This window comes from Manacus candei, unplaced genomic scaffold (assembly GCF_025592945.1).
Source record: "Manacus candei isolate 608988 ecotype Guabito, Panama unplaced genomic scaffold, ASM2559294v1 h1tg000067l, whole genome shotgun sequence".
Classification (NCBI taxonomy): domain Eukaryota; kingdom Metazoa; phylum Chordata; class Aves; order Passeriformes; family Pipridae; genus Manacus; species Manacus candei.
The window spans coordinates 12456675-12468372 of record NW_026138115.1 but is presented as its reverse complement, the minus strand read 5'-3'; positions in this window follow the sequence as shown (position 1 = coordinate 12468372).

Sequence of the window (11698 nt, the reverse complement as noted above, 5' to 3'; positions counted from 1 at the left end):
TAGAATGTTTTCTGCCTGCCGTCAAGTCGGAGAGAAAGCTACATATCATCCCTTCCCCAACCCAATACAGCATAAAAGCAAGTTTACACGATGTGCCTGAACTTATTTGACTTCAGCTGATTCTGTAAGAACTGTGTATTTCAGATTCAATTTTTACGTTTCTGCTTTGGCAATAAACCACTCTCTTCCCAGAGGAAACATTCCTCTGGAGTTTTCTCCCTTTCTGTACTTCTTTTAAAGGTACAGCTGAGCCCGTATTTAACCAAAATTCTGCCCTCCTGTTGCAGGTAGTTCCATTGAGCTGGTTGCCCAAATAAAAGTGTTTGGAGCATCTTTCCATACCTTTTTTTTTTTTTTTAATAAATACAAATATGACAAATGAGCTCTGTGTTTCCTTAGCACTTTCTCTTTGGTTCCTCATCCTATTTAGGCATCTGTTCATGTAGTTGCATGAGAAATCTTTTTAAGATTTCTTAAAAGTTAAATGAACACAATCCTAAATAGATACTTCTCCCAGGAAGAGAAATAGTTTATTATGGCAAAAGAGTTGTTTTATTTAAGAAAGATAAAAGTTAAAGATAGTAAGGATATTAATTTGTCTTTTTAATTAAAGAATTGCAGGCACAGCTGTTGTATCCAAGTCATGCAGTTCTTACAGCTGAATACCATATTTATGGAAATCTTGCCCAAAAGAGGTTTTGCCTGGTTAGATAGATTTTCTAAATAGATTATCATGTAATATTCATTCATTCATTCATTGTTTGTTTACTTGTAACACTAAAATATATGTTGCTTCAATGTTTCTCATAATTGTATGCAATGCACTTTAAAAATCCATTTCCTTTATACTAATATAAAAGTTGAAGCAGGATTTCATATGGCTCATTCATTTCAATCTGACTAGTAGTACTCCATATAGAATATTTCATGCCTGTGCTGCTGTTTTCTGTGCCTTTGTGCCTATGTGCTTAGCTACCAAGTAGTTTTCTTTCTTCTACTTCCTTTCTCAGTACTGTTGTTTTTATTAATTCTATTACAATAAGTAACACACAAAAGAGAAAATGAGGGCAGAAAGAGTTCCCCAATCCATCAGTAAATTTCCTAGGCTTCATTAGCTGTAATTTCTTGAAGAGATTTAGAGTTATATTTACATTATGTAAATAAAATGTATAATCCAAGGGATCAGCTCTTTCTCCCTCAATAGTGTGTACCAAAAATAATTCAGCTGAAACCAGTGGCTTAAAATTTGTACGAGAGTGCAGAAAACCAGGCTGGTGTACAAAACAGCAAATTCTTGTCACTTCTGCTTAGGCAAAAATCTAGAGAAAAACAGCTGTGAGAGTTTTGTCCAAATAAGATTTTTGATCCTCAGCCAAGGAGCATGAAGAAGACCAGAATTAAGTACCAGTATTTTCTAGATAGAAGTGTTTGATAGAGTGCACTGTGCTTATGATTTTTTTTTTTATTCTTCAAATGTTTTCCTTTTCAGTTGTACACACTGCACCAGATTCTCTCCATATTAGCTGAAGACAATTTTGCTGTTGCAAATTATGACAAATCATATGATTGAATTTTCTGTTAAAAACTGCTCATAGACTATATCCTCTCGAGCCGAAGTCTAATACCAACTTTCCATAACGTCACATAATTCCCTTTACAGCTTTATCTATCAAAAGGATTAAAATATTTTTACCTAAGTCATTTGACCCTTCCCTGACGTATGTTTGCTTTAAGAAACAATGAGTTCAGAGACAATTCTGTGACCACTTTAATATTCAAAGTTGGCATTGTGGCACTGACATTGTATTTACTAAAAATGGGGTCAGCAATGTAATTTTTCATTAGCCACTGATCATAAAATTGCCCTCAGTGTTAAGAACGTTGAGGTCTTTGCAGGCAAACAGTGTCTCATTCACAAATGTTTAATTGAAACATGAATGGCACAATTGTCCAGCTGGTCAGTTTTGAATATCTCCTGTAATAGGAGCATTAAATAATTTGAAGGCATTTGCTCTATTGCAGTAGTAGTTTATTAAATACAAATGAAACTTCAGAGAGGCTAAAGAACAGTGTTTGAAAATGCATGTACTTCTGCTTTCAGTCTTTATTGGAAGAAGTTTGGGATTGGGTTTTACTGTTTGTTTGTTTCTTATTTTTTCCCAAAAGCAAGCAAACTAATGATACAAGGTAGTTGCCTTTTAAAGTGTGAATCCTTACATTCCCTCTTCCTAATTAATCCCATCACCAAACCCCATTCACTTTTGTAATAAAGGTGGCCCCTTTTCAGTTGGATACATTTGCAACTGAAGGGTGAAAAATGTCTTAGTACTACTTATTTGTTGTTACAACATGAAGAGCAACAGTGAACAAATAAATAATGTTGGAGGAAAACCTTGTTAGGATTCAGAAAGTTCACAAAAATAGCTGTTCTGCTTAATATGGCTTTTTAGACAAAATATTTTTTGTCTTTCACATTCTTTAATATGTATCCTTGTTTAAAAACATGATTCTGAGTTTAGAAGAATTGCATCTGACCTCAGCAATAGTACATATTTATAAATATGTACACAGTGAATAATAAATCCCAAATTTTAAAATAAGACATTTTAAAGCAAATACTATATCCTGATGTTTAACTGATGGTAATCCATGGTAATTCAGAAAGCTTTGGTATTCTTCATGAAAGTGAAGTTACAGTCACTTTTTTGGAAAGAAAGCATTTTAGACAGTTCACCTCAACTGTTAGGTAAAATGGGAAGCTGTTTAGTGCCTTTTTGAAATGCATGATGCAAAGAGTCTTAGCCTTTTAAATACATACATTGCACAATTGAAATGAAATTAAATAAATATAACACATTAAATAGGGTGCTTCTCCTTGGGAAGTCACTGGCCTTATACAAGTAAACTCTGCAGCTTCCTCTGGGTCAGAATATTAGTTGAATAGTTGCAGTAGGAAGAAAGAATCAGATGCTATTTAAGGGCATTAAGCAAAGTGTAGATGTTTAGTACAGGTAACTCAGCTGTGCATTCAGTTAATATGGAAATAATTATTATAATGTAGCACTTCATTATTTATAATGCATTAAATGGAGGTTTTTATATGATGCCTTTACAGACAGTTCTCGCATAACGGATAACTAAAGTACACAAAAATTACAATAAATACAGAAAGGCTAAAAGATCTTTTAAAAATCAAGTAGGTATGATTAGATGATTAAGAACAGATATTAATACACACACACCCCAAATGCTAAGCAAATAGAATTACAAACCACACTGTTCAGTGGTTTAATCTCTGTTTTTATGGAAATTATTTAAAATATCTTCTCTGGTACAGGAGAGACTGTCTGAAATATCTCCATAATTTGAATGACTAAGCTATATATTTTCTATTTATTTTCTTGATGTTGGTTGTGGGAAATGTTTGTTCTAAAGCCCAGATGAAGCACTGATGTGAGAAATGTTGTAAAGCATCTCATGTTGACTGGAGCTAATTAACGGCGATGCTCCAGTGTTATTCTTGGTTTTAAGCAGGAACACAGAGTACAATACCTTTTATTTTGCTGTTCAATAGATTTTTGCTTAAAACTAGATAAATTCAATATCCTTTCAATTTTAACCCTCTTTTTCATTAAAATTTCTTAGCAGATACATTAGAAATATTTCCACTGGCATGTTGCTTTTTATGTTTTCAACTAAAGTATAATTTGATAAACTTGTGCCCTTCTCTGAGTACAGTGTACATGTGAAACATATTGCTTTGTGATTGCATTTCCAAATTAGAGCTACATTTTTTAAGATATGTGTACAAAGAAAAACAAGTCTAGCCACTGAGAAAACTGAAAGAAAAACAGTCATTTATTTCCCCCTCTTCTCTCATATGCAAGCTAACCTTGAATCAGAAGTAAATGCTGTTATCCTGTACATCCTACATTTGCCTTGATATATCTGTGGAAATACATACGTTTAGGAATTTAGAATGCTGGAATACTAAAAAGCTATCAGTGCTGTAAAAGCAAGCATTTTCTTATTTTGCAAATCAAATTGTTTAAATATTGAAGATGTGTGGAATGAGTAAGAATTCATAATCTGACTGCAGTTGGTGCCACTAATTTTAATATCTAGAGATATTCAGTGCAATGAATTTTATTTAATATTAAATAGACAACTTCTAAATAATTTGATTTAAAATATCTCATAATTCTCATTGGTCACATACACAAAAAAAATCTCTATAATTTTCATCTGACAAGCTGCTGATTTACACATCACCTCTTCATGACACTTTTCAAATCCTATGTCCTTGTTTCAAAAGTGCTGTTTTATTTTTCCTATAAAGTTTCTTCATTACTGCCCATACTGACTCTAAGAAGCAGAGTCAGAACAAGACATTAATCTAAAATTGCAAGGTCTAAAACTAGTCATCTGAAAACTTTAAATTCAGTAACTGTTCAACTCTGCATCACATAGAAGCCTGTTCCCAGTCTGCAATGGGAGCTCTATCCCACTTGGAATCTGCGTCCTTTGAGGCCATACCTGTGCTCACCACTCTAACTGTCCCTCTGGGGCATCGTATTCTCATGATGCTTAGGAGGGCTGCGGGGACAGTAGGAATAGACAGTTGGCTAAAACATGCAAAAACAAACTCCAGAGTGAAAATACCAGAGTGAAGTCTGTCAGCTGTTGGACTGTGGAAGAAATCAATCCCGACTGAAACACTGTATGTATTTTATGCTGACAGTAGGTAGAACCTAGCTACTTTCTCTCCATCTGCTGTTATGCCCCTCAGACAACCATGACATATTCTTGGACCCCTATGAAATCACACTTCTATAAAGTGGAATTGGAGCTGAGAGGCCTCTTCAGGCTCAGGGTCAGTGAGAGCATACTACATCTTTTGTTTCTGTTACACTGCTCCTGCTGCTTCTAGGGATTTGAGAGCAAAGAGAGGAAGGAGAGACTTGTGACTGAGATGTTAGCTGCACAGTTTGGCAGGCTGTTTTCTTGTTCCTCATGATGCTACAGACTTCCAGAAGATCCTTGAGCCTGTTTCTTCAGCTCTCTCTAACCTAGTTTTCTCACCAGGGTAAAACTCTTTTTCTCTGGTCGAAGCTGGGGCTATTTCTGGGGTTTAGGCACTGCAGTGAGATGATTAAGCTCCACTTTATGTATACATCATCATCACCATTGCACCAGAAAGTAAGAAACATCAAAGGCCCTATGTGTTACAGTGGTCATCCACACAGTGGAGAAAGCAGAAATCTATGATGCTTCTGAGCACAGTTTTTCAGTCATTTTTGGTCTGCAGAAAAATACACAGTGAAATCTCACCTTATAGGAGGTTTCCACAGGGGTTAAGAAGAAAATAGATACTGCTTGTAATAAATCAGTATTCAATCACCTATTTACATTAAATGCCTTTCTACGGGTGTTATGTATTCAAAAAGAAGAATTCTCCCTTCAGTACAACTACCATCTATTCTAATTCTTCTATATTCTCCTGTTTCCTCTCTATTTCCTCTGGCTTTATGGTTTTCTTTGGGTATTTTTTTATCTTCCTCTTTCTGTGCAGCCATTTGAGTTCCCATTACTAACACCTGCATTTTTTTTCTCCCTCTGCCTCCTTCCTCTCATTATCCACTAAGGTTTTGAAAACAAAATAGCTAAAATTGAAATGTTTTCTGAAGGCATTAACTGAGGCTTCATTGTTATATTCATACTTGGTTAACTCTGAGAGTTGGAAGCATTTGAAAAATGTGACTGTGACTCCTGTGCATTCTGAATATATCATCTGGGTCATTCAGATATATTACATAAGCCATATCTTAGCATCTGAATTCTCCAAACCATGGGGTTTTTTTAATTAACATTGATCTAATAGTTCTGCATGTTGAAGGCAGGTCATAATTTTTCCATTAGAAAGTACCACGCTGCTCCTTTCTGGAAGTCCCCTTATTGGAAGTATTGTGGTGGAGCAAAGAGATCCAAAAACAACCTTCAAATGTTAATAATATCGTTTTGAATGTGAAGCTAGAATTGAAAAGGTAGTCTGATTTTTAGCATAAAAGGCTAAAGTGAAAACCATGTTTCCAATTAATTGAGATTTCTACTTTCCTTGATTGTGTTGGGTTTGAAGAACCCCTTTTACTGGTGCTGTTAAAGGCTAATCGCAGCAGCCTGTCAAAGCAGATTCTTCAGCCCGTGTTAGCTCCTGGTAGACCAGCATGAACTGGCAGCAGAGTTGACTCCTATGCCCTCTCACTCCCTCTTTCTCTACAGAAATGCTTAGATTGGAAACAGAAGACATAGAGGGAGCAGAAAAGTAGGGCTATGGCAGTGAGCAAGAGAAGTATTAATTGTAGTGATAGATAGGTGGTGAAAGACCTCTGGAGGCCTCTTCCTCTTGGGTCACATGCCCAAAGAGCCCAAACTAACTGTAGCTTGGATAGAGACTATGAAAGATGGGTTTCCTTGTGTTTCCATCATGTGTCTGGTTTCTCCAGACAGACCAAGACCTTCAGGGAACTTGTCTCAGGACTGAGTACTGGAGCCTTGTAAGAGCTGATCATACTAGGCGCTGTGGATTTGTGGAGGTTTTAGTGTGGACTTTTTAGTGGAAACTAAGATTTCAGTACCTTCACGTGCCTATGTGATGGTAGGTTTGGCTTGTTTTGTTGAGAAACCCATGTTGGGTTCCTGGGACTGGAACAACTCCAGGATTTCACATGCTATGAAGTAATGATGGACTTGTCAATAGTTGACACGAGAAAGTAATGCCACTCCCTGAGAAGGGAAGTGGCTGGGAATTGGTTCACTGGCTTATTGATCCTACATACGTGATGAATGACAAAATAAGTACAGAGAAATAGTATGTATATCCCCATGTATACTGAGAATTAACATAGAAACAGAAGTATTTTTCTCCAACTGAAACATTTATTTCTATTTCCTATTCCAGAGTTTTCTGAGGGTAAAAGCTTTGCAAACTTCTCTGTATATGGAATTTAAGTTGGATATAGCATAAATGTAGATGTCAGGTTATCAGTGTTACCTTTGTAATTGAGTGGTCAGTGTTCTTCATCTCCAGTAATACCCTCTCTGAACAAGAGAGTATTGAGTCATTTCAAGGACATATAGGCCTAATTGGTATGGAGTTCCTCAGGGTTACCAAAACTGAGACCAGAAACAGCCAGTGTACCTTTTGTCTTACTGCCTGCACACAGCAGGTGACCACATGTCACCCAGTAATTTCTACATCAGGATTCTGTCCGTGCTGCAGAAAGACATACACCTTTGAGTTAAAGTGGTAGAGGATCTATCACTCTTACACCTTCACTATTAAAGACTTACACCTTATTTCAGCAGGACTTTGCCTAGTCTAAGCTTTCAGCTGTAAGGTGTCATGCTTTTTTCTACTAAATTAAAAAGACATCTAGTATAGGAAATCTTTTCTTAGTTACGTGTAGACTGTGACTGTGTCATCTCAACCCTGGAAAAAAACCACTTCATTGATTTCATACTGAAAAAACCTCTCGTATTCCATAAATAAATAGAACTAAAATGCCACTTCTGAATTGGGGTACAAATGAAGTGCATAAGAGAGAACAAAATGAAAGATACTATTTGTATTTGAAATTAATTAAAAAAACCAATACATTCCTAAGAGCATCATATAGGAAGAGAAAAGCGTTTGGATTGTGGCACAGATTTTTATTTCCAGTTGCTATGTGAATTAAACAAGTGGAAGTTGATTCCTAACATTAGGAAAAGACTCATAAAAACTCGTTGTTCTTTTTTTCAGGGGATGTATTAACTATTCAGGGTAACATTTGTACTGGTCAAAATAGTAATGTATATAGCTCATGCTCTAAACTGAGATAACACCGAAGAGGACATTAGAAATAGGAGCAGACCTTTGGATCTTACCACTTTCCTTACTGAGTCAACAGGAAAAAACACAGTTTCTTCAGCATGCTCCACTCTCTGTAGCTTCTGAAAAAAGGGTTGCATTAGACACTGCATGGGAACATCATCATGGAACTGATTCCAAGATACAAAGTATTGTGAGAAAGGGCAACCCTAACTTTATTATGACACCACAAAGGAAGTTGCTCCATGGAACCCGCCTCTTTAAGAGCTCAGGAAAAGAAGAACCTTGAACAACCAAATGTCAATCATGTCATGGTTCAGTGGTGTCATTTGTTGATACACCTGATACACTGAGATACACCTGGGAAAGTCCAAGAATTAATGAAGTTTAGAAAGCTTCCAGACATGATTCATATAAGACACTTTAGAGCCAATTATTTTGTACTTAGCCACTTTGAGCATCTTGTTTTAGAAGCATTTTATAGTACTGTTGTCAGAGGAAAGAGTACTGAGTTATATGAGCTATTGGTCTGATTTGACTTTGCATTTTTTATATAATCTTTTCTCTAAGCCTAACCGTTTCTCTAGGAATAATGTTCTAGTAACTGCGAACTTTTGAATACTCACACCATCCCCACTTCTTTCCTGTACCTGCTGTAGTACCAAGATATTTGTCTAAGCTGTAATAGCCTCATACATCTCCATGAGCCTTACCCCTTCATTAGAGCCTGAGTTTTATTGGTGCAGTAGATTACTGGAAATGAGTGGCAGAAGTTTTCTTCACTTCAGTCAATGAATAAGTTTAGCATAGAACTTCCAGAATACACCATCTTACTTTCATTTTTCCTCCAAGCTTTGGGACCAGTGCTCATTACAGTCCAAGTTCTTTTTTGCCAAGCAGACTCTGAATCATTCACTCATTTTCTTGACTGTTTTGAAATGGGCTTGCCTGGGTAAGACAAGGCACTCAGAAGGAATGTCACTGCAAAGACATTTTTGAAACCTGCTGTCTGCTTCAGAGGCACCTACCTTTCACACTACTTGGCAAAATTCAAGTTGTGATCAAGACATATTTTTTTCTATTAAAAAACTGTGGAAAAATAGACTAATTTCATTGCTCTGCGCATATTAGCTTAAAACAATCAATAATAAAGATTGCACAGATTGCATATTGAAAAGTCAAGGATTACAAATAATATGTTTCCATTATTTCTATTGCTAGAGGACATGATTGCTCTGCAGCTTATATCTTATGAAGCAGTCTTGAGATCTAGGTTTGACTTAACTAAATCGTTAGATAAGACAAACTGGAAAAAATAGTGAAATGCTTTTGTCAGTGAGGTTTTCCTTTCTACAGACCTAAGAAGTTACCTAAGAAGTTCCAGTGCATTGAATCTGTAAACCAGCACTAGATGCATTGGGTTTTACTCTAGAATAGATCTGTCCAAGTGACAATAGCCCTATTAAGAAAATCAGCACCTCTCATAATTTGGCTTCTTTACTAAAATATATCTGTAATACAGCCGACTTCAGAATAATATAAAGTACAAAAAACCCAAACCAAACCAAAACACAAAAACCTGTTCTGTGTGCAGCTTTGTTGAGGGTTTTTGACTAGCCCTTACTGGCTTCTGCAGCAGTCATATCTGTTCTCACCTGCAAACTTCCCAAAAATTCTTATTAGAATAATGATATATTTACTTCTTAGAAGCCAAGAAAACTTTTCCATTAATTTCAGAACAAGAAAAGCAAGGCAAATTCTGTATGTTTTGAAGGTCTATCCTGAACTTCTCTACAGATCTGTTTTTGTTAACACCGGATCCACCCTTTCTCTAGTTGGAAAGACTTTCTTTGCAATGTAGGAAGCTGTTGGTTGCAGGTCATATTTCACTTTCCATATCAAAAGAGCCTGCTGGTATCCCTATTAGCATAATTCAGAGACTTATCACTCATGGTAAGTAATTTGCTCCCTCCTCAATTTCAGCACCTAACTTCTCTGCTTTACTGTGTCAGAAAATCTGTTCTTCCTCAATGACAGTGGACTGCCAAAATCATCCAAAAAGACTGAACTGAGCTCCCTTGCGTACAGTCTGATCAACTGCCTCCTGTTTCTAATAAAAACTGGAATCTTTATTATCTGCTATTTTTTTGCAGAACTTTACACATGTTAGCATTGCTCTGGCTTGCTTCTTCATGCTTATTCTCCATTCTTAGAGCAGTCTCTCTCATTATGCTAATCTTGTGTGAGATAATGCTAGAAGAAAATGCTTGTCTCTGTTTCTTCCTTTCTTATAAGCATTTTTCAGTACATGCATGGATTTACCAATATGTTGAGAAAAGTATCAGCTCTACCTCCCAGCTTTAGTCTCTCCTTTAATGCTTCTCTAGTCTTTGGTTTTATCTCAAGCAAGAATAGTACCAAAACTGTCAGTTTCTTTTGTCAAAGTAGAACCTTTGCTGTTATTAACTTTGCCGTAAGTCCAGATCTTTCTGCCTTCTGTTTTTTGTGAATATCCCACGTACACACAATCACAGGCACTGCAAGCAGGGAAAAGAGGAGGGGTAGCAGAGATACTGGGTCACTCTTGAACTGATACCCCCCAAAATCTTGTCATTTCAACTCATTCAGCCCTCTTCCAGCCTAATTTAAAACAGCTTAAGTTGTGGACTGGGTTGCTTTCATCTGTATTAACAGTCTTTTAAGGCAGGAATTAGCCATTGTTTCAGACTGCAGGAAGAGAACATTTTTGCCTGCATGACACCATTTGAATAAGAATAATTTTCTTAACATTAAAATCAGTTGATTTGGAGCATCCTACAATCTGTAGAGAGTATTGTTGCATTTTACTATTCTATTTTCTTAGAGAAACGATTATTTAGTGAATGCATTTCCACATTGTGTGAAAGGTCTGAAGAGCATTTTATTTTGCAGAAATATAGACATATCCTTTCAAGTAAACATCGAGTTTTGTAAGAGGAAATTATGAATGTGTTTATTGTAGTGAAAGGAAAAGACAATCTGAAAAACATGAGAGGTCTAAGGAAGGACTGAAAATCCGAGGTTTAAAAATAATCCTGCAAGGAAAGTCGGGCTGGTATCCCTCTAACATCCCTGAATCAAAGTTTTTAAAGTGATAATGCCACTCCCTGTAAAGAAATTTTCAGCTCAAATGAAGCAAGCCTAGCAGCACAGTCGTGGAGCAGGGTTCACACGGGAACTCTTGATGTTCCACTACAGTGCTCTGTTCCACACTCAGCATTAGACGGAGGCTGCTCAAAGAGTAACTCACTCATTTTTGAAACTATGACATTTTACTTCACTGTCGGGCTGAAACGTTCTGAGCAATATAGGCTGATGGAGCTAAAACACGCAGGCGGTGTGATTGTTTTTTACTGTTACTACTTATTAGATTTCTGAGGGAAAAGAATGACAAAAGAGCAGTGGGTTATTGGTATCACTGCCTGTGGGTTATTGTAGGTTATAAGAGGTGATAGAGAGCCGTTTGCTGTCACCAAGGAAATGCAGGATAAATTTAGGAGGAGTAATATCATTGCACCTGACCGGGTCAAGGTTATAATGGTTGCTATTGGGCATGTGCTGATGCTATTAAACCTCCATTAGCATGGAAGGGCTTGATCCTATTCTACTGAGAGCTGGAGGAAGTCTTGCCTCATAACTTCGGCGGGAAGAGGATCGGGCCCAGACTGTCATAACATAGGATATCAGTGGCAAATATTTCTCTCACATGGGAAGAAAAAATTGTCCCAGAATTTTAAACGGAATGACCCCACATTTCAAAGCCTTTTGAAAAGTTTGAGTTTGATTCAT